Raw genomic sequence first — 22417 nt, 5'->3', positions numbered from 1 at the left:
TTGCTTGTCCGATCAGGTGTGGGTAATTTAGCACCTCTAAAGCGACTAAAGATCCGTCTAATGTATAAATTAAATGTTCAACTTATATTAAATAATTACTACCACCTAAGGATCCCTATAGAAGAAAAGTATGGATTTATAAATAAAGTTTTTTAGCTCCATTTAGGCAGATTTAATCACTAAGAGTTATCTAATTAAAGGAAGTGATGTAAGTGTGCTAATAGCTTAAATAACAGCTGCAGCAATTACCACTTCATTCTGTGACTTCCACACACAGCCGAATTTCCTCCAGGGTGAGTCCTCACATCATTTCTGTTTGTTTCACTTTTTGAAGGCTTTAATTAATAATCATGAATGTAATCCTTTTGCTGGTCTATTACCGAGGAGTTGGGATTTTTCTTATTGTTAAAAGTGGGCCCTTATAACTAACAATGCTCCGATTTCTGATAAGAATGACTTTATGAGATCTGTTGGATTTAGCTATTATTCTTATTGTCAGGACTGTGCCTTTTTCTAAATAGTGATAATGTCGCTGTTCTTTTGAAAGAATTTATTCTGTGAGATTCACTGTAAACTGCTATTATTCCTATTGTTAGAATTGTGCCCTCTATTTTACAACGACAATGTTTCCATTTTTTTTAAAAGATTTATTCCTTGAGACCTATTGAGGAAGTCTCATCTTTTATATCCCTGTGATTGTCAAACCAGATATATAAATCTTGGTATGTACATTCATATATTTGCTAGTGATTTTTAATGACTGACACACCTTACATTAAAAAGTAAATTTGAATGTTTTCAGAGTTTTACGTGAGTCAACATTTGAACCAGAAATATTCTTGATTATAAGAGTTGGAGACCATACTTTAGGTATGCTTATAGTAGAATTGGCTTGACCATGTAATAAATTACATGGACAAGTATCTCTATATAAATACCAACATTTGTGTGTTTTTTTTAGCAGTTTGCAAAAACGCCGACATACGGTTGTCGGCATTCCCAACGGACTATAATCAAGAGTTCTTTTAGACGGCTCTTAAGGAATTATGTTTAATTAGTTTTAAGGTATGTTATCTTTTATGATCAATTAATAGGTTCCAATAGGTGGGAAACCGTTAAAATTGGTCTATATTTGATCCATTTTTCTTTCTATCAGGCAGTGTTTACAAAAACACTATCATTCTATAGATTTTATATCTAAAAAGGAATACCATTCAAGCTCCAGCTTGGAGCCCGAATATAGGAGCTCCACCTATTAAATCCAGATAAAGGAGACTTTGATTAATCCCTATTTTGAGGTATGTTTAGTTACTATTTGTAACAGTAAAGCAGATAATAATAATGTTCCAGTAGTTCCATCAAATAAACACATCTTAGAATGTGTTATTCATATTTCAGGTTACGATCTGCCATATAAACTTATCAAGAGCAAATTAGCCTTTTTCCCTATATGCGGTAGGTATATATTTTTCTACATACCACATATATGTATATATATTCCTATCTCACAATAGCAGTTTTTCTCAAATAGAACATTATCTTTTCCCCAAACAAGTTACCCCTGATGAAGTCGATAAGACGAAACGCGTTGGATTTGTCAGTCAAAAAATCGCACCCTAGTTTGTGAAGATACTCCCTTCGAGCTCGCACCTTGAAAAAGGTGAGGGAGTATCCAGAATCCATCTTACAAACATGTTGGTTGTGGCTGTATTTTATGGATATAATTTTATATTTTGAATTGTGTACCAAAACTCATATGTTTAATCATATGTTATTAAAATAACTTTTTATTAATTGGCCTGTTGGCCTCTTGTTTGGGTGACTTTTTGGTGAGGGGTGTCTGTTACAGGTCCCCAGATCTAAACATCCTCCAGTCCACATTTTCCGACGAAATAAACGCTGGAAGAATTGTGTAATTACACTCCATTATTAGCGCACTTGGGAATATATATATATATATATATATATATATATATCAACTCCATAAGGCAAAGGGGATAGCTAGGCATTTTCATACTTTTTATTTTTTATTTATTTGGGCTACGGATGCAGGAGAAATAAGATACTAACCCATACATTAATACATACATAAAATCACACACCAATACAAAATACATACTGTCACGCACACATACATTCACTCACTCACATACTTACATACATATAATCACACACCTGTACAAACACACGTATAGTGACACATATTTATATATACAGTGACACATAAGCACACATACAGATGGGATGTAGTTATGTGACCGCCGGTCACAATACCTCCACCTATATCCCGCCCCCTTACAATCCAGACGGTTGGCATGCCGACCAACAGGGACCACTCCCACCCCAGTGCAAAGGGGCTTGCTGCACTCCCCCCCCCCCACCCCCCCACTCCCCCACAGCATTCCGCTCCCGGGATACCGGCGTCGGTATGCCCGGTCCCGTATACCACACCCATACAGATATGTAGTCACACACCTATTCGCATACAATCACACAAATGCACACATTCATACACACATATAGCAGTCACACACATACAGTACCCCTTCCCTGAGTTGTACTCACTGTTTAGGCTGTGCTGCTCTTCTCCTCTCCTCTGTCCCACGCTGTTGCTGTCTGGCATGGCACTGTGTGTACAGTGCCGTTTAGCCCCGCCCCCTTTTCAGAATTTCTTGTTCATTGCAGCAGTGGCTGCAATGATTAAAGGCACTGGGGTGAGCGGGGGGAGGGGTTTAGTAATTTGTCCCTTGTGCCCCCTCTTAATGCGGCTCTGCTGTGCCGATCACAGCACGCTGCAGAGATGAAACTGAAAGTAAAGTACAGCTCCTGGCAGCAAGGGCTGCTGGGAGATGTAGTTTATTTTCAGTTTCATCTCAGCGATGCAGTGTGCCTGGCTAGGCGGCAGCTAGCAGAGTCTGGCGCTCGAGTTCCGCCGGCTCTAAGCTATCGCTGCCACTTAGGGAGGGAGCGTTAGGGGCAGTAGCGGATCTTGCCACGGGCAAGCAGGACTTTTGCCCGGGGCGCCGCCTTCCGGAGGGCGCTGGCGCCATCCGGAGGGCGCCGCACCATGGCAAGATCCGCCACTGCTGTGCCCTCCGTTGCCCGCTGTGTCCCCCGGCTAGGTCCCCTGTGAAGGGAACTAGACGTTACGCGTCTAGTTTCCCTTCGTGGAGAGGACCTTTGCTGTGCGGTGCGCGATGACGTCATCGCGCACCGCACAGCAAAGGTCCTCTCCGCGAAGGGAACTAGACGCTACGCGTCTAGTTTCCCTTCGTGGAGAGGACCTTTTGCTGTGCAGTGCGTGATGACGTCATCGCGCACCGCTCAGCATTTAAGCGCTGCTACTACTGTACAGGGGGCGTAACTGACCACGCCCCCTGTATTAAGCCACGCCCCATCCCCTGACCGGTACGCAGTGAGGGCTCGAACCGGCCCTGGCTAGGGGGGATTAAAGTGACAGTCTCGGCGCCCTCTCCAGTCTGGCGCCCAGGTCACATGCCCCCCTAGCCCCCCCCCCTAGTTTCGGCCATGGAGGGGGAATAACACATCTCCCAGCTCACACTATTAGTTTTCTTCTTTCCGATACTTAACATCTCTTTGATTATACTTTCATCAAAATTGCATATAAGAGCTGTATTTTTCTTGTGGCCCACACAAGACTTAGACCTACTGTAGATTATTCAGCTCGGTTGGGTTTTTGAGTTTGACATGCCTGTTCTACTGTGCGTTCAGCTTCATCAAACTGACTAACCATTGTTACAATACAGCAACAATTGTTACAAAACAATATGCAGTGAATGAATAAAACCTGACGCACCAGCAAGAACCAGCATTCTATGGGGACTGTAGTGTCGGTGATCCACAGGGGATATTGGAGATATCCACGCAGACCACATACAATATATGCATTTGAAAAATGCAGCAAACCTCCGAAAGTGCCCATTTTAATAGGTTTAACAACATTTTAAGGTTAAAACATCATCACGCCCATTGTGCTCACTCCTGTTGTCTCAGCTTTTGACATGAAAATAAGGTCTGGGGAAAAAAGGTGATAATATAATTTGTACTTTATTATCATTTGAAATCCTTTAAGTGTAAGGGGCATATTTATTATATCTCGTCCTTTCAAATAGATAGATAGATACCACTATCACTTTACTTCCGGGATGAGACCCCAGCCTCCTCACACCTCAGGAGGCTGCGAGAAGAAATGTCATCCCCACAGCTACTAGGCATTTAAACAGAGCAACAATTGAATTGCTCCACTTTGCATGGGGTAAAACAATTGAATCGGCCTCATTGACACTAGATCCTGCACCAGAGATCCTGCATTAGAAGCACTGGACTGAAGCGTTTCAACACAGCTTGACAAAGTCTCTCGGGAATTGGAATGAGCTCTAGTGCTTGCCTAGAACCTCATGCCCACAATCATAAACTTTATGGAGAGTGAGTCAGGTGATTGTGCTAAATGCCACTGTCTTCATGCCACAGTCACTCTTCCATGGGTGGCTCCAGAGGAGAGGCTGCAGGTCAGTTAAAATTTCAAACAGGGGAGCGACACCAACTGCCATTTCAAACTGACTCGCTGGCAGTTGGTGTGGCTCCCTTATTTGAATTTTGAACTGACCTGCAGCCCCACCTCTGGAGCAGCTCCTCACTCATAATCTCCGGAGCTGCTGAAAGATAACTAGATTCCGGAGTAAGCTGACTGCACTGACTGGCAGGAGCTGACACCTCTTGCACACTTCATACCATTTTTTAAGTTTTTTTGTTATGCTAGCTAAGAAAAGCATTTTGCAACATTGGATTTCCCAATCTCTGCTTTCTTCGGGTATGGTGGCATCTGCTTTAATGGATATGTTATATTTTGATAGAAGAGCTGCCACTTTTCACGTTGAAGTGTACAGTAGGTTAAAACATACTACAAAAAGTGGCATGCATACCTCCCATCTCAGACACAGGCTAAAATCCTTAGGTGCTTGAACACAGAGTGAATTTTCCTGAGATAGATTAATTTATGCAACTCCTAAATCCTATTCTGAGAGACCCACCCCCTTCCCTCCAGGAGGGCTCCTTCTCTTTGGCTCTCGGATCCTACCCTTTGTGCTCCCCTGCCTTTATCTTTTTTCTGCAGTTGAAACCTCTAATTGGTTCTAGTCTACCCATGCGCCCCTGTTGCCATTTTGCTCCCCCCTTAATTCTGTGCCCCTGCTGTTATAATGCTATGGTATTACACTTTTCTGTACATGTTCTAGGCTCATATTTTAAATTATGTTTTTCTTTTTTGGAATGTTGTAGCGTGTCTCATACTTCTATGCTTGACTTACATATGAGTTTTTCTCTTCCTCTTACTTCGCGGCAATGACTCATAGTTATTTGTGTGCCTTGTGATCTTTTGTATGGTTTGTTTATACAAAAACCTTTATTGTTCTGCTCATATCTTTCCCTTTACTATGTGTTTTGTACTGCTCATTTGTACAATAGAAAACAAACATTTTACAAAAATAAAATAGAAAAAACAGGAAGCATTCCCAATTTACAGTAAGGTACAGTAACTGTCTCTGGTCACAAGTGGTGGAAAACCCCTGAGTTCATCAAATGGTCATAGCAAATTTCATGGCTACATTGTATTTTTCATCATAGGAACACACTAATCAGGAAAGATCCAGAAGTAGTAAATCCAGTGAGCTCAAGGACTTATTTTGTTGTGTTGCCTCAAGAAAGCTGTGTATATAATAAAAAATTTTTTTAGCGTATTGATTACAAACTGTTCTCATGTTCCCCCAGTCCCCATGTTAGACTTCCTGGGAGGTCAAGTCAACACTAAGGGGGTCATTCCGACCCGATCGCTCGCTGCAGTTTATCGCAGCGCAGTCATCAGGTTGGGTCTGCGCCGGCGCATGCTGGACAGCCGAAGGCTGTTGTTCCCTAGTGATCGCCTCTGCGTGATTGACAGGCAGAGGTGGTCGCTTAATGCCACTGTTTAGGCGGCGCGGTCCGGCCAATGCAGGTGTGGCTGGACCGTTTGGGGGGCAGGCCGCAGCGGCTCCGTGATGGCACACGCAACCGCTGCGACCCAGGCAGCGAAGGGGTTCTCTACCGGCTAGCCGCAGGAGCTGTGCTGGCCGGGAGTTACTCCTCAAATGCAAAAGCATCGCCGCTGTGCGATGCTTTTGCATTTCTGCAGGAGGGGGGGGGGGGGGGGCGGCACTGACATGCGGGGCGTCCCCCCGCATGTCTGAGTGACTGATTGTAGCTGTGCTAAATTTAGCACAGCTACGATCAACTCGGAATGACCCCCTAAATTCAAACAGACACGCTCCGTTCAACAGTAAATTCACACATTTGTGTGCAAATTTTCAGGTTTGTTAGCAAAGCAAAAAAGCACTCAACTGGGCAAAACCATGCTGCACTGCAGGTGGGGCAGATGTAACATGTGCAGAGAGATTTAGATTTGGGTGGGTAATATTGTTTCTGTGCACAGTAAATACTGGTTGCTTTTTCATGTAGCACATAAATGTTAGACTGCTTTATTTTTACACTGCAATTTTGATTTCAGGGTGAACACACCCTACCCAAAATATAACTCTGCACATGTTACAGGAGGCAATCAATTTGCCGGCTTTCGTGATCCCAATGGTCAGGATCACAACGCTAGAATCCTGACAGCTGACAATGCCGACAGTCAGAATACTGGCTCATAGAGGTTATTCCCACTCGTAGGTGTCCATGACACTCACAGAGTGGGAATAGATTCTGTGGCGAACGTAGTGAGCCGCCGAGCCCGCAGCGTAGCGAGTGCTGTGTGCCCGCAAGTGGCCTCGTAGCACTTGCCCCGCTGCCAGCATTCAGGCAGGCAGGATGCCGCTGTCAGCATACTGACAGCTGGCATACCGTTTTCCGGGATTACGTATACACTATATTCCCATGTTACATCTGCCCCATCTTTTTTGCATTGCAAACAAACCTGGCCCTCAGTGTGGATTCACTTTTATCTGTGTATTTAGTATGTATATGGCTTTTTCATTGGATGTGGCTTTTCCTGTGTATTTAGTATACAGTCTATCTGGCTCATTCTGTGTCTTTATTATGGGTGTGGTAAGCGTGATCAGCAGTCAGCACAGGTTCGATTCCCGCTCTATAGGTGTCATGGACCCCCACGAGTGGGAAAACTCCCAGTTGGCATGCCGACCATCGGGATTGTGAGGGGGCGGGATGTAGGAAGAGGTATTGTGACCTTCGGTCGCTTGACTGCCGGTCACATGACTACATCCCCTTTATTATGTATCTGGCTGTTATCAACACAACTTTAGTTTAATTATCTGAGGTTAGTAATCCTCACATAGGACTGTACAGGGAAATATTGTCACTGTAATATGTATAAATAATAATAATAATACAGGTTGAGTATCCCATATCCAAAATGCTTGGGACCAGCAGTTTTTTGGATATCGGATTTTTCCGTAGTTTGGAATAATTGCATACCATAATGAGATATCATGGCGATGGGACCTAAGTCTAAGCACAGAATGCATTTATGTTTCATATACACCTTATACACACAGCCTAAGGTAATTTTAACCAATATTATTAATAACTTTGTGCATTAAACAAACTGTGTGTACATTCACACAAATCATTTATGTTTCATATACACCTTATACACACAGCCTGAAGGTCTTTTAATACAATATTATTAATAACTTTGTGTATTAAACAAAGTTTGTGTACATTGAGCCATCAGAAAACAAAGGTTTCACTATCTCACTCTCACTCAAAAAATTCTGTATTTCGGAATATTCCGTATTTCGGAATATTTGGATATGGGATACTCAACCTGTAATAATAATCATTTTATTTATATAGGACTCAAGGCGCTTAACAGATACATAGCATAATATAGTACAAAAAATAGTGAAGTACAGAACAGATTTTCATAAAATACAGAAGCATGGAGATACTAAAGGGACAATTATGGGAATGCTTGTAGGGGATCAGAAGCTGCTTCAGGTACCTTGGGCCCTGCTTATGTAGTGCTTTGAAACTCAGTAAGCCAATCTTGAAGATGATTCGCCATCTTACAGGCAGCCAGTGAAGGGAGTAGAGTATGGGTGTTATGTGGCTAGAACGGGGCTGGTTGGCTAACAGCCTGGCAGCTGTGTTTTGCACCAGCTGTAAGCGGTGCAATTCTTTTGCTGGGAGACCAAGGTAGCGGGCATTACAGTAGTCTAATCGAGATGATACAAATGCGTGGATGACTTTTAGCAGATCATCTGAGGGAATGGCTATGGGGCATGTTTATTAACTTTTTTTTAATAAAATAATGTGAAAAAGGGTGTTTTCATGCCTTTTCACATTATTTTAGTATCACCTGAATGTATTAAAGGGCTTTTGAAGCAATTTCCGTGAAAAACTGCTCCAAACCCTCTAATTCTAATTTTTTTAGTAACCACATTGCATTTCCCATACTTATAATGGGAAAAGCGATATGGCCGAAGATACAAAAAAAAAGTTAAAAACAATGCAGTGAGCCCTGTGATAATCACATGGCTCACTGCAATGTGCAACTTTTTGCACAGCCTTCTGCACAGCTTTCTCTGCACCTAGGCAGAGAAAGCTGTGTAGTGACCCGGCTCTGGTGATCACCTAGGTGGGTCTCATGGATACACAAGCTGATACACAGCACACAAAAAATACCCCAATAGTGCTGCAGAATGTCATCGCAGGGACAGAGTTTTCTCACAAGCTCTGTCCCTGCATGCGATTAGTGATACATCCATACGATGTTATCAATAATCGCATTGCGGATTGGGTAGATGTTATCACCTCACATCCGCATCCTCAGATGTGGATGGTGATAAATCGGCCACTTTATCTGGTGGGCAAAAGTCTGGTAGCTAGTCAACTCTTCTGTTGCATAACAGTGCTGTAATTGAGTACATTGGAGGCAGTGGCGGAAGTTATAAGTGGTGGGCTGAGGTGCAAAAATATAATTTGGGCCCTCCTCCCCCACCCCAACCCAAGCTAATATGCCACACAATAGTGGGTGACAGGGAGAGGCAGAGGGTGACAGTGTAAGGCAGGGTGAGGCAGAAGTTAACAGAGGGATTACTATGGGGGCAGAGATAGAGATGGTGGGTGACAGGGGTACAGGCACAATGTCCTGTGTGGTGTGGAGAACAGGGGGCATGTACCTTGGAGGGGACAGGAGCACAGCGGCCTCTGCTCTGTGACAGGGGCCCCCATCCCTTGTGCTTTCCTTAGTTTGGCACTCGGTCAGGCAGACTCTGACAGTGCCAGTTACACCGGTTGTGAGCTGCCCATAATACAGACAGCAGTGAATCGGAAAAAATGTACAGCTGTCTGTCAATTAGAGGTAGCACTCCTCTATCAGTCCGACACACACAAGGTCAGCCCTGCTTACCTAAGATAAGGGGTGGGTCCCTCAGGCAGTGGGACTCACCTTGCCCTCTGCACTGGTCCATTCACCTGACATTGCTCAAAATGGTCTGCGGCAGGAAAGGGGGGGATTGGGGATTGGGGGGTGGAGCAGGGGATGACTCATTGCTTGTGTGGGCAGCAGTGGGCCCCTTAGTCCTCAGGGGTCCCGGTGCAATGCACCTGCTACACCAATGGTCGTTCCACCTCTGAATGTGCACAACCAGCAGTGCTTACATTAAGTGATATTCAGGTAAGTATCAGATGAGTTCACAAGTATTACCACAACCTTTTCAGTGCCCACTGCAGCTCATCACATACATATACACATAGTTTTGTATGAATAACTCTTACTCAATACAATGGCAAAATATTTATTCAACTGGACCTTGGCTGGATGGTCTTCTCCAGCTGAATGAAGTCTCAGTTAGACAGCACAGATAGGTATTTCCAGGGGAAGATCCAGAACAAAATGACAAAGGGAGCACCATGACAGGGGAAGGGGGAGGAGAGTCTGCTCCCAGAAAAAGTGGGCATGGCCTCACAAGGGCTTGTCCTCTCAACAATGGGCATGGCCTCAAAGAGAAAGCTGTATCTGTATGACGGGGAGTGTGACAGGAGAGAGGGTGATTATTATTTATTAAAAGCTTCTTATATAGCGCAGCAAATTCCATTGCACCTTACAATTGGAAACGATATCATAAAACAAAACAATTGAAAACAACAATGAAAAAACAAGACTGGGTAATAGACAGTCATAGAGTTAGGAAGGCCCTGCTTGCATGCTTACAATCTATAGGATGGGAAGATAGTAATGCAGGGGATTAGCAGTGGGTGATGTGAAGAGACAGTGGGAGATGGAGAGGACGTGGGTGACAGGGAGAGGCAGCACATGACACCAGGGAATGGCTGACATGGGGAGGCAGTGGGTAACATAGAGGATGATGGGAAGAGGCAGTCGTTGACAGGGAGAGAGTGAAAGGAGAGAGGATGATGGGTAGATAGTGACCCAGGGGAGGGGCAGGGTGTGTCAGTGAGAGTAAGTGGGTGACACTAGGGAATGGGTGATGTGAAGGCAGTGGTTGATGTGAGGGAATGGGTGGTAAGGAGAGGCAGTGGGTGAAAGAGAGCGTGACAGGAAGAGAGGATGATGGGTAGATATTGATGCAGGGGAGAGGTAGAGGGTGAGGCAGTGGGTGACAGGGAGAGACAGTGGGAGATGGAGAGGTAGAGGGTGAGGTAGTGGCTGACCGGGAGAGACAGTGGGAGATGGAGAGGTAGAGGGTGAGGCAGTGGGTGACAGGGAGAGGCAGTGGGAGTTGGAGAGGAAGACAGTGAGGCAATAGGTGACAGGGAGAGACAGTGGGAGAGGTAGAGGGTGAGGCAGTGGGGGACAGGGAGAGACAGTGGGAGACGTAGAGGTAGAGGGTGAGGCAGTGGGTGACGGAGAGAAAGTGGGAGACAAAGAGGCAGTGGGTGATTGGAATAGGCAGGGGTGACAGGGAGATAGTGGGTGGCTGTGTAGGCAGTATATGACAGCTGTGTGCACCACAGCCAGGGGAAGATTGGTAGTGGGTATGATCAATGCAGTAGCAGTCTTCTTGTATATACTGCAGCCCTGCACACAGCAGTGTGCTGGGCTCAGTACACAGGTTGCTGTGCTTCTGCTGACAGGCAAGGGGAGATGGGGTAATTGGTACTGCTGCTCCCTTTCTACCTCAACCCTCTGTGCAGAGAGTGTAGCTGGATGGGTCTGGTGACTGGGAGCCCGAGCTGAAGGGTGCTGAAGCCGTATGCTCCCTCTCCCTGCCAAATGTGAATACCTGCTTCCCCCCTCTATCCTTGGCTCCCATTACTTTAATTTAAAAAAAATCCCCTAAACGACAGGGATGGCACGCGCCTCGGTACCCCTTCCCTCCAATCAGCCGCTGGATATAACATACAGTGAATACTAAACAATAAAATAGCCAAACATATGTGTATCATATAATTATGCATTAAGGTACATATCATTTTAGTCTTTGGGCCCCATATGTTAGACAATCCTCGTTGGAGTACTCAGAACTACTAAGGTTCCTTATTAGGTTCCCCAGTTACTCAAGTTCAGAGTCTTATGCTGAATATGTAATGTTTGCAGGGACAGGCTGACTCTATTGCAAAGACTGGGGGTTTCCTTTGTGTGTTTAATGCTTTCAATTTGCAGTCAGACAGAAATGTTACTTTGTTAACTCTCACAGTTTTTTGCCTATTTACTTTTGCCTTAATTTAAGCAACCTTTAGTTAGTGTCCCCTGCTATCTCCCATTCACAGTTACTGCCCTAGGAGAGTGTGATCTGTTCTCCTTTTTCCTCACTGGCTGCTGCTCTGAAGACTGACCTGCCAACACTGGGAGGCAAGTAGCTGCGTCACTGCCCTTGGATGCCGGAAGAAAGCTCTCAACACAGCCTCTACCGTCTCTTCCTCTGCCGCCAGCCACCACTTCTCACAGGGAACTGCACAGCTGCTTACCAGGTCCCCTAGCTGCCACCATCAATCTCCCTTCCTTCCAGTCACCGGGAACACCGGCAGTTACACTGCCACACACTGCAGGTAATAGCGCTGTTTCACCCCTTATTCTCCTTCCTCCTAAGATGGCCAGCCGCCCAGCTGCCAATGGTCCTGGCACCCGGCTGTTAACTGGTCCCTTGCATGCCAGCATCAGCACAGAATATTTTCTTAACCCTTTCCCTGCTGCAAGTCACAAAGTGTTCAGTCAGGCTGCATTTTGTAGAGGAAGAAAAAGGAAATGAACTCGCTTAAACGTCTATGGGAGCTCTGATGGGGTGCCACATGTATTTGTGCGAATACAGCTGTTGTTGTAGAGAAAGTGAAAAATACATACATTTGCAGTTCTCTGTAGTTCACAATTTAGCATCATCTGATCATAAGAGCATGGCATTTTGGGGCCCTTCAAGTTGAGTGCAGACTAGCCTTCACCTGGTTATGCCCCCATGTACAGAAAGCCAAGGAGCACTATTAAGCCTCCTAAAGCATGGAGAAGCAAACAAGTGGAGAACACAGCCATGACATCCAATCAGACTGTAGCTAATATTTATCAAATACAGTCTATAAAATGATAGGTAGATGCTGACTGGTTGCTATGGTCAACTTCTCTATTTGTCCACTTCTATCTTTAGCAGGCTTGATACATCCCCCCGCCCCCCAAATTTAATTTTGCAAGAGATGATTTAGTTCCAAGGGGCTAAAAGCTCCATTTAGAGTGCCTGCACAGCAGTGTTCTCCGTGCTAAGTGTATACCAACACCGCGGAGGCACTCTAGTCTTTACCAGAAAAGTGATACAGATTAAATATTTGCTATGAAATGCCTTGAGTGACGTTGCCATTTGCCAATGAATGTATAGGTTGCATGTTCCACCACAGTTAAATTTTTGACTGTAAAACTGTAAAGTGATCATAAAACATATCATTCAAATAGAAAAAAAAGAATAACAAAACTCTGAACGTTTTTGTTCTTTCAAATTTTACAGGTTCAGTTGGAAGTTTTGTTGGCATTTTGGAAGTGTTAGAAAAAGTACTTTTGGCTTCTACATATCACTAAAAGGCCCAGCAATGTCTGAAACGATGGATTTAATAATGATATCTGAGTTTGATACATCGCGTGGCGTGTGCTTACCAACAAATATGATGCATTTTGATTTAGACAAAGCTGTTCATAGACTGGAACAAAAACACATACAAATACGTCAGCAGCTGCCAAGAGGACCAAACTACTCCATGAGAAGTGAACTAAAGAGGCTGAAGGGTCACTGGTCTGGAGAACAATTTTCAGGATGGTCCCCAAAAGAGCTGGCGTCTGCTGGGTTCTACCGCACTGGCGTGGAAAGCAGCTGCCAGTGCTTCTGTTGTGGGCTGGTACTGTGCAAGCAATCTTTAAGCGCTACCCCAATGGAGAAACATAGACAATTTAACCCTAACTGTGCCTTTATTCAGGGAAATGATGTTGGCAATATATCAAAGTATGATGTTAGGGTGAAGTCTGTGGAGATTAGTCTGACAAACCTCATGGAATCAGGAGAAAATGAAGAGGTCAGATTGCAGTCCTTTACCCAATGGCCTGTATATGCTTTAGTACAGCCCAGCGCACTTGTACAGGCTGGATTTTTCTTCACAGGTAATGTAAAAATAGACTAAGTTGGAGATTCAGTTATCCACAAGATTCCATTGTAGCATGTTATTCTTCTGCTCTAATTACGTTAATTAATAGTAGTGATAAATCACAAATTTTTGCTTGCCCCACTAGGAAACATACTGTACAGTAAAATGCAAGGCTAATACAGAACCTTTGGGCTAAATGAATCCCCCCCAAATGATCATAAAAGTTACATTTAGTATTAAACTAAAGGTAGATGCTAGAATCAAGTGGGCTAAGGGACCTTTTCCGTAAGGGGGAGGAGTTACGACGCAAGGGGGAGGAGCTAGGCCAGCGGGATAGTTCCTCTACTATCCACGCCACCAACTATTACCTTTAGTAATTAGGTGGTGAGCGAAGCGGAGCGGAGCGAGCCACCGTGCCCGAAGCGTGACGAGCGTACTTTTCGGGTACACTGTTCGCCCGTAGCTCCTCCCCCTGGTGACGTAGCTCCTCCCCTCAATACGTCACAAGGTCCCTTCAGCCCCTCCGATATAGAACCAACCTTAAACTAAATTCAGTGTTTACAGCATTGGTCCTTATTCAGGGTTGTTAGCAAACCAAAAAAATCACACTAATGGGCAAAACCATGTTGCACTGCAGGGGGAGGCAGATGTAACATGTACAGAGCCATTTAGATGTGGGCAGGGTGTGTTCAAACTGAAATCTAAATTGCAGTGTAAAAAAAAAAAAGCAGCCAGTATTTAACCTGCACAGAAACAATAAAACCCGTCCAAATCTAAATTTCTCTGCACATGTTACATCTGCCACACCTGAAGTGCAACATGGTTTTGCCCATCAGTGTGATCTTTTGGTTTGAGAAAGAAAGAAAGAAAGAAAGAAAGAAAGAAAGAAAGAAAGAAAGAAAGAAAGAAAGAAAGAAAGAAAGAAAGAAAGAAAGAAAGAAAGAGTGTATTTTAAGCATAAGACACTCAAAGCTGTTGGTCAATTTTTATAATATTAAACCACATTTAAATACATGTTTTCTACTCTGAATCGCTTAAAGAATTTGAATAAATCCTTTATTGTACAGAAATTAAACATTTTATTATATCTAATCAAAGTTGCTTATCCTCATTGCCATGGCCGGCAACAGGGGGTGTCAAAGGGGACACCTGTACCAAGCCCCAAGGATCAAAGGGAACCCAAGGATATGTTGCTTAGTGCCCGGTAGGGATGTGAGCATTTTTGACCAAATAGCCTTAGAGTGACAGGAGCCAGTGGTGCCGAGAGAGGGGGGGTGAGGGTACAAATTAACCGGGCCCAGGTCTGATGGAGGGTCCCAGTGAGGGCCCAGTGGTGGCTCTGGGCTTCCTCCTCCTTAACTGGCAGCAGCAGCTACAGCTCTTCTCCTAAGCCCAGCACATGCTACTGACTGCTGGGCTGGATGGTGGCCATGGTGGAGCTTAAAATACCATTTTTGGGGTATTTTATTAAAAGGGTGCATGACCAAGCCTCCTGTGAATAGGCCACGCCCCTGAAAAGTACCTAGGCCCAGCCAGACTCTCTACTGCCCTGTATGTGTGTGTGTAATCTATCTATCTATCTATCTATCTATCTATCTATCTATCTATCTATCTATCTCTGTCTGGCAGAACTGCCTGGGTGCCCTTAGTGGGATGACAGGTAGTGTGGTGCCCCACTGCTGTGAAGATGATAATTGTGCACCACGGTAGTAAATATAGTGGTATTGTTGTCACCCACTGGGCAGTGAATTTATTGTATCTAAATTTATTGTATTTATTGTATTGAATTTGTTGTGTCTGGAAGTCTGTGCTGCGTGGGCGGTGGTCTGGGGGGGCCCGCGCATGGGGGATATGGAGAGAGACTGGCCCTGCACGAGAATAAAACTGTTGGGTCCCGGCGGAAGGATACGGGGACTCGGGGAAAGGAGGTGAAGGGGAGTGAGGACTGGTCAGTTGGCAGTTGAGCAACGGATGAGAGAGGGACTGAGCTAACGAAGCAGGGAAAGCGCTGTAAGGCTACGGAGCTTGAGGACAGGGTTTGGTCTCCCTTCGCGATCAGCGACTCTCACCCGGTGTTTGGCACCCAGCAGCAGTAGCGATGTGAGCTCTCCCTCGGCAGCAGTGAGCGGAAAATCCACGCCGGCGGGACCCGGGACGCAAGCCTCCAGCGGCGGTGGTGAGGAGCTGAGCTGAGGCGGCTGGCAGTGACGCAGAGATCCGGAGGGAGAGGAGAGGAGCGGCCTGTTGGTGAGTGACGGCCAGGGAGGCGGAGCCATCTATAATAAAAAGAAACAAAGTGTCAGCCACAGCTGAGAGTATAGGAAAGGTACCTTAACTTTATTAATCCTACAACTCCACGCAGGCACACCACACAGAGAGTCAAGCTACCTGCAAATAGCAATAAGTGCACTTATTAAACAGACTGAAAAGTAGTAAAAGACACACTGCAGTGTAATTCAGCATTGATTCAACACGTTCATATAGTAGTCCGGAGGCAGCAATCGACACAACTAGTAAGCGTCGATAGGAGAGAAGATTGTATCGCAGTTAAGAGCTATCACATTTCCGTCAGGAATCAAGCCTCTGCTACCCTACTATGCTAACAACAAAGAGAGGGAGTCAGTGTAATACGTCCTAAAGTCAGGAGAATGAACTGAATCCGTCAAGTTACATAGATGTGCATATCCACCCAGTGAGAGAGGAATACTAGTGACTTGGTAATGGAGTGACTAATAAATACCTTCATTAAGGCACTCACAATCATTTAGAGTAACAGGGCGTTTTACAGATCTCAACAGTAAATTCTGAACGAGAGACTATAGCTTGGACGGGAATTAATTGTGATAGATCCACTGAGGGACGTCACCCATATTAGAGTGGTAACTGTATTCGTCCATCGTTATAGACAAGTTCAATTAACATGATAAAAGTAGTACCCAATTGAACTGCATTGTGAAGTCAGACTTGGGGAGTACCGGGGACATGATTCATGTACTAATCTTACAAAGTTGCAGTACGTACATTTAACCAGCAATACTGGTCTGTTAGAGTTTTACCAAATGTTTTATGCTTGTATTCACTTATAACCGGCATGTTATTAGAGAAAGTTGGGTATCCATTTATTTACAGGCGGCAGGAATAAAAAGGTAACTCAACCAATCATCATATCCGTCCAAACCCGATACTTACCTGGTTTGTCACAGTAGTATAAGCAGAAATACTGTGGCACTCTCGGTAATGTTACAATATATTCCGGTGATGACCACTAATGTGCAATTCAACATCCTTTATCACAAAATTACAATGCAGGATCCACTTTCACAAAATGATGGTGTTCCAGGGAGTGCGCTCTGCAACCAATGCAGCTTTTACACATATATGTGACTGACCCACCATCCTAATAGTAAACACTTTTGTCCCAACTGCTGGGAGGTATGTTATGCTCCTGTGAGTGGGTACTTCTTGTGTGCTAGACATGCCCCCAAAGTGGTGCAACCATGCAACTAACAGGTTGTGGCCACATCCCCTGCAGGGGGGCCCAGGAAGTTGATGTACCGGGGCACAGGATTTCTCTTGGCAGACCTGACCGGAGCCTCTCACACACAATGACTCCGCTGATCGGGATTCTCGTGACCTGAGCCGACCTCCTCTGGTAGGGTGTGAGGGCCGCATGGTACCTGCTATGTGGTGTTCAAGTCTGGGGACTGGGGAGTGCGGCGCAAGTGAGTCTCTTCCCAGGATTAGAGTGGATTTGTGAGGGGATACAGGGCTCCGGGATGAAATTTGGGAGCTGGGAATGCAGCATGGAGTCATTGGGGAGAGACAGACTGTGGGGTGTGTGGGAGGAAGGAGAGAGGGAGACTCAGACTGTGGTGTGTGTGGGGGAGGAAGGATATATATATATATATATATATATATATATATATATATATATGTATTAGGCTTTAATCCACACCTTTTAAATAAAAAAATCATACAAATTCAGCATTCACCTAATAACACTTTAAACTGTAATTCATCTGAATCAGGGAATGTTAGCTCCAAAATATTGCAATAGCTTGTTAAGATGACCAGCCCCTTGACAGCCATTTCCATTTGGTCAGTCCCTACACTGACTTTCACAAATATGAACATTGCTCTCAGGCATCTTTTGGATTTCAAATACAGCTTGAAGTGTTACAGGTTGAGTTTCCCATATCCAAATATTCTGAAACATGGAATATTTCCGAAATATAGAATTTTTGGAGTGATAGTGAAACCTTTGTTTTCTGATGGCTGAGTGTACACAAACTTTGTTTAATACACAAAGTTATTAAAAATATTGTATTAACTGACCTTCAGGCTGTGTGTATAAGGGCCCTCATTCCGAGTCGTTCGCTCGGTATTTTTCATCGCATCGCAATGAAAATCCGCTTAGTACGCATGCGCAATATTCGCACTGCGACTGCGCCAAGTAATTTAACAATGAAGATAGTATTTTTACTCACGGCTTTTTCATCGCTCCGGCGATCGTAATGTGATTGACAGGAAATGGGTGTTACTGGGCGGAAACACGGCGTTTTATGGGCGTGTGGATGAAAACGCTACCGTTTCCGGAAAAAACGCAGGAGTGGCTGGAGAAACGGGGGAGTGTCTGAGCGAACGCTGGGTGTGTTTGTGACGTCAAACCAGGAACGACAAGCACTGAACTGATCGCACAGGCAGAGTAAGGTTGAAGTTACTCAGAAACTGCAAAGTAGTTTGTAATCGCAATATTGCGAATACATCGGTCGCAATTTTAAGAAGCTAAGATACACTCCCAGTAGGCGTAGGCTTAGCGTGTGTAACTCTGCTAAATTCGCCTTGCGACCGATCAACTCGGAATGAGGGCCAAGGTGTAGTGATGTGCACCGGAAAGTTTTCGGGTTTTTGTGTCTTGGTTTTGGATTCGGTTCCACAGCCGTGTTTTGAATTCGGACGCGTTTTGGCAAAACCTCCCTGAAATTTTTTTTGTCGGATTCGGGTGTGTTTTGGATTCGGGTTTTTTTTACAAAAAACCCTCATAAACAGCTTAAATCATAGAATATGGGGGTCATTTTGATTCCATAGTATTATTAACCTCAATAACCATAATTTCCACTCATGTCCATTGTCCAGTCTATTCTGAACACCTCACACCTCACAATATTATTTTTAGTGCTAAAATTTGCACAGAGGTCGCTGGATGACTAAGCTAAGCGACCCAAATGGCCGACACAAACACCTGGCCCATCTAGGAGTGGCACTGCAGTGTCAGACAGGATGGCCGATTTAAAAAATAGTCCCCAAACAGCACATGATGCAAAGAAAAAAGAGGTGCACCAAGGTCGCTGGATGGCAAAGCTAAGCGACCCAAGTAGCCGACACAAACACCTGGCCCATCTAGGAGTGGTACTGCAGTGTCAGACAGGATGGCACTTAAAAAAATAGTCCCCAAACAACACATGATGCAAAGAAAAAAAGAGGTGCACCAAGGTCGCTGGATGGCTAAGCTAAGCGACCCAAGTGGCTGACACAAACACCTGGCCCATCTAGGAGTTGCACTGCAGTGTCAGACAGGATGGCCGATTTAAAAAATAGTCCCCAAACAGCACATGATGCAAAGAAAAAAAGAGGTGCGCCAAGGTCGCTGGATGGCTAAGCTAAGCGACCCAAGTGGCCGACACAAACACCTGGCCCATCTAGGAGTGGCACTGCAGTGTCAGACAGGATAGCACTTCAAAAAATTGTCCCCAAACAGCACATGATGCAAAGATAAATGAAAGGAAAAACAGGTGCAAGATGGACACCCACCCTTATGTTGTATAAACAGGACATGCACACTTTAACAAACCCATAATTTCAGCGACAGGGTCTGCCACATGACTGTGACTGAAATGACTGGTTGGTTTGGGCCCCCACCAAAAAAGAAGCAATCAATCTATCCTTGCACAAACTGGCTCTACAGAGGCAAGATGTCCACCTCCTCCTCATCCTCCGATTCCTCACCCCTTTCACTGTGTACATCCCCCTCCTCACAGATTATTAATTCGTCCCCACAGGAATCCACCATCTCAGGTCCCTGTGTACTTTCTGGAGGCAGTTGCTGGTGAATGTCTCGACGGATGAATTGATTATAATTCATTTTGATGAACATCATCTTCTCCACATTTTTTGGAAGTAACCTCATACGCCGATTGCTGACAAGGTGAGCGGCTGCACTAAACACTCTTTTGGAGTACACAATGGAGGGAGGGCAACTTAGGTAGAATAAAGCCAGTTTGTGCAAGGGCCTCCAAATTGCCTCTTTTTGCTGCCAGTATACGTATGGACTGTCTGACGTGCCTACTTGGATGCGGTCACTCATATAATCCTCCACCATTCTTTCAATGGTGAGAGAATCATATACAGTGACAGTAGATGACATGTCAGTAATCGATGGCAGGTCCTTCAGTCCGGACCAGATGTCAGCACTCACTCCAGACTGCCCTGCATCACCGCCAGTGGGTGGACTCGGAATTCTTAGCCTTTTCCTCACAGCCCCAGTTGCGGGAGAATGTGAAGGGGGAGCTGTTGACAGGTCACTTTCCGCTTGACTTGACAAGTGTCTCACCAGCAGGTCTTTGAACCTCTGCAGACTTGTGTCTGCCGGAAAGAGAGATACAATGTAGGCTTTAAACCTAGGATAGAGCACGGTGGCCAATATGTAATGCTCTGATTTCAACAGATTGACCACCCGTGAATCCTGGTTAAGCGAATTAAGGGCTCCATCCACAAGTCCCACATGCCTAGCGGAATCGCTATGTTTTAGCTCCTCCTTCAATCTCTCCAGCTTCTTCTGCAAAAGCCTGATGAGGGGAATGACCTGACTCAGGCTGGCAGTGTCTGAACTGACTTCACGTGTGGAAAGTTCAAAGGGTTGCAGAACCTTGCACAACGTTGAAATCATTCTCCACTGCGCTTGAGTCAGGTGCATTCCCCCTCCTTTGCCTATATCGTAGGTAGCTGTATAGAAGTGGAATGGCCTTTTGCTGCTTCTCCATCCTCTGAAGCATGTAGAGGGTTGATTTCCACCTCGTTACCACCTCTTGCTTCTGTCAAAGTCAGAAAAATATCCCTATACATGCTGCCATATTTGCACCTCACGCTGGTCCGCGCTGCGCATGCGTGCGCTTTCCCGTGATAGCGCATACCCGCTGATGCGTGCACCCGCTCGCATCGGTATGCGTATTTACGGTAAAGAGTATGTAGTCGTAGCGTGCGACCCAATCGTTACATATTTCCACAATTAACGTAGTTTATAGATCATGGTCCCTTTGATAGATTCTGAAAGTTTGGTTAATATAGAATGTCCCTAAACGGAGGGATCCCTCTTTGTATTGTAGGAAGGGTCTAACGGGAGTCATACAGTAGTGTTTGGTACCCATCGGAAGAGTATTTAAATAGCAATATTCCGGTGTTGGTTTGGAGCGTATTAATCGCTCGTGCGAATAGTTATGGACATAAGAAGTTTATATCCATTACTATTATTTACTCTTACTCAGGTATGCGGCGGGAAAACCCAGTTTCCCACCCACCTGAGCTGTTTGAAATCGTCACAGCCCACCTGTATGAATTACCCAATGACCTTTTGTTATGATGCGAAGCCGAATTCCTGTGTCCAATGGACGACAAGATTGTAGGGACCATTAGATTGCATTGTGTGTGGGGCATAAATAGGCAGGCCGACCACATCCAGCTCTCACTCTTCAACGGTTCTCATTGCTGAAAATCGGGTGCTGGATGTCCAGGCGCATGCGATCGTTTCCCCTTATGCGTAAGTTTTTCTCCGTGATCATATTGTCTTACTGTGAGCCATCTCTCTCATCTCATCTCATCTCTCTCTCTCTCTCTCTCTCTCTCTCTCTACTCTTTCTCCCATATTTTCCTTAAAGTATCTCGACTTGTATTGTATTGTATTTATAGTGTAGTTATTTGGTTAGGAAGTCTCTGTTATATTGTAGTGTATCATTTGTACTGTGATTCCTTTTTACAAGTATATTAGTTATAATACATTTAATAGGCTTTGGACCCTAAACAAGTATCTGTGTATTTCCTCATAGTGTTAAGTGTTCACAGAGCGTCGGTGACGCTCAAGCAGCTTTGTAGTTAATCAGGTTACACCAGGTTGCACTTACACACTGTCTCTACATAAAAGTATATTGTGTATCTCATTGTTAAAGGTATAGATATCAAGGTATAGCGTTGTGAGCGTCTGCGCCACTGGTGATCTCCTCATGGTCTCGAGCGTCCGCTACGCCATAGCGAGTCATTACGTTTGTCTGTAGCCAATAGTGTGTCAGTCTGGTGATCTCTGGGCCGTGAGCGAACGCGACGCTTGAGCGTCTCGCCTACAGCTGAGCGATCGTTACGCAACTTACGTACCCTTACGGTACTTCTTAAGTAAACAGCGTATAGTGTTCTTAGACCTCATAAAGGGTTATATATATACGATAAATAGATTCAGCTTTATCAATTGGCGGCTCGTCCTGTCCTTCACATATCTGCACTAGGTAGATCAGCAGACATTATCCCCCAGCAAAGGGTGGGAGGTTGTCTCGCAGTGCTGACGGGATAAGCGTCTGCTTCACTTAGATAAAGAGTGCTGAAGGAATCCGGGAACCGGAGGTAAGAACAAAACGCTTGTGTCTTTTAAAACTGTTTATTTGTCTTCTGTCTTGCGTACACACGCACGCATACATATATCTGCATTTCTTTTTCATTTTCGTATATCACTATCCTGTTTGCCAATTTTATAGTTGACAGAAAAGTGCTAAAAGAGACTTGC

General features: G+C 44.8%; 1 long non-coding RNA gene across 1 annotated transcript; it reads left to right on the top strand.

Annotated features, from left to right (window-relative positions):
- Positions 1–266: 266 nt before the first annotated feature.
- Positions 267–14200, top strand: LOC135059212 (uncharacterized). The gene is made up of 3 exons (XR_010245629.1): positions 267–293; positions 11749–12027; positions 12966–14200. It is a non-coding gene; the product is annotated as an uncharacterized LOC135059212 (long non-coding RNA).
- The last annotated feature ends 8217 nt before the right edge of the window (positions 14201–22417 follow it).

The sequence above is a fragment of the Pseudophryne corroboree genome, chromosome 1, assembly GCF_028390025.1.
Source record: "Pseudophryne corroboree isolate aPseCor3 chromosome 1, aPseCor3.hap2, whole genome shotgun sequence".
Lineage (NCBI taxonomy): Eukaryota > Metazoa > Chordata > Amphibia > Anura > Myobatrachidae > Pseudophryne > Pseudophryne corroboree.
This window is presented reverse-complemented; position numbering and strand designations above follow the sequence as displayed.